General features: G+C 36.5%; 1 non-coding gene across 1 annotated transcript; it reads right to left on the bottom strand.

The window, feature by feature from the left end:
• Positions 1–1,392: 1,392 nt before the first annotated feature.
• On the bottom strand, positions 1,393–1,499 carry LOC133294222 (small nucleolar RNA R71). The gene has a single exon (XR_009749166.1). It is a non-coding gene; the product is annotated as a small nucleolar RNA R71 (small nucleolar RNA).
• Positions 1,500–1,946: the final 447 nt, after the last annotated feature.

The following is a 1,946-nucleotide window of genomic DNA, read 5'->3' as shown; positions in this document are numbered from 1 at the left end:
TGAGTTTGTTCCTTATAGAATGATTTTGGGGAATTGTATGACAATAAGGATGTTGGTGCATGAACCTTGACTTGATAATTTATCATAATCCTTGTGATCTAGGAATAGGAATAGACATAAGGTAATTATGCAATCTTGTAATTCTTGATCTTAAAGCATGTTTTTTTGGGGAATAATCGGGGAACTAGAGTTCTTTCAAGATTACATAGATTTATGGTAACAAGGAATTGAGCCGTAATTAACTCAGATAGAATTGATTGGCAATATATTAAGAAACGGATTCTTGGCTTTTTAATTCATAACATATTGAGGATATTGCGGGAAGTCGAAACCTAAACTACGCTTGTTTTTAAATTTTAATCAAACATCATCACATTCATTCTTTTAATTCTGAAATTTCATAATTGCATGTTCTTAATTGTTTTTAATTTTAAGTTCTTTGAACAACAATTCTCTTCATCTAAATTCACCATTCTCTCAAACCAAACCTTTGATTGTCCAAGTAAAATGCAATTAGTGAACTAGTTCTTGAAATTCTGATCCTCGTGGGAACGATCTCGTACTCAGTACATTTTATTACTTTCACGATCGGTGCACTTGCCGAGTCGCTATCAAGTTTTTGGCGCCGTTGCCGGGGATCGAATTCTTCAACATTAGAAGTAACTAATTAATTTTTAGATTGGTCGTTTTAATTTTCTTCACTTTATACATTCTTCAAAAATATTTTTCTGCATTAAAATTCTGCATCAATTTTCTGCATATTTATTTTTCTGCATTCTTTGATTGTTTATTTTATTTTATTTTCGGTTTTTCTGTTTTGTCTTTTTTCTATTTTTCTGCACATCTTTTCAATCTTAGTTTATGCGAGGCACTCTTAACCCGCGAATTCTGCAGTTTGATCCTGAGATAGAAAAGACAGAAAAGAAACTTAGGAAAGAATCAAAAGCAAAGAAAGTGAAGGAAACAAAGGCATCAACTTTGACAGAACCAAAGGAGGAACCTATGGCAGGAAACAATCAACTCGCTCCAAGGACGTTGGGAGATTACATGACCCCAACTCGAGTTCCACAAACGGCAAGCATTGTTAGACCTAACATAGAGGCTAACAACTTTGAACTGAAGCCGGCACTGCTGCAACTGATTCAAAAAGAACAGTTCGCTGGAGGAAGCACAGAGAGCCCCTATAGTCATCTGGATAACTTCTTACTTTACTGTCATACATTGAAAGTAAATGGAGTTCCTCGTGAGGCTATCTTGCTCAGGCTATTTCCATGCTCACTGAAGGATGAAGCAAGAGATTGGCTGTAGTCTCTACCTGAAGGAAGCATAACCAATTGGGATGACTTAGCAAGAAAATTATTGGCTAGATTTTTCTCAGCTTCAAAAATGGCAAGACTCAAGGCGGAGATCACAGCTTTTGAACAAAAATAAAGCGAATCTTTGTACGAGGCATAGGAATGATTCAAATGATCACTTAGGAAGTGTCCTCAACATGGAATTGAAGCATGGGAGAAGGCAAGAATCTTTTTCCAAGGGATGACATCCAGCACAAGAACACTGGTGAATGCTGCTGCAGGAGGATCACTGAAAACAAAAACTCCAGAGGAAGCGCTAGAGTTGTTGGAATCTTTAGCGTCTCAAGAATTTGACAATGCCCCTGCCCCAGTTGCACCAAGAAGAGTAGGAATTATGAAGCTCGAAGGCTATGATGCGCTTTTAGCCCAAAAAGAACAAATGCTGCAAATGTACAAGAAACAACAAGAACAATTAGATGCTCTTACAAAAAAATTTAATTATTCTCAAGTTTCTTCGTTTAATAATTCTAATATTAAATGTGGTATTTGTGCAGAGGCTCATGAAACTGAAGATTGTGACTACATGAGAATAACTGAAAAGCCACCAGCAGAGGTCAATGGACTCTGGTATGATCAGAAGAATCAGAATCA

This window comes from Gastrolobium bilobum, unplaced genomic scaffold (genome assembly GCF_033153095.1).
Source record: "Gastrolobium bilobum isolate Gb01-03AN ecotype WA unplaced genomic scaffold, APGP_CSIRO_Gbil_v1 utg2588, whole genome shotgun sequence".
Classification (NCBI taxonomy): domain Eukaryota; kingdom Viridiplantae; phylum Streptophyta; class Magnoliopsida; order Fabales; family Fabaceae; genus Gastrolobium; species Gastrolobium bilobum.
This window is presented reverse-complemented; position numbering and strand designations above follow the sequence as displayed.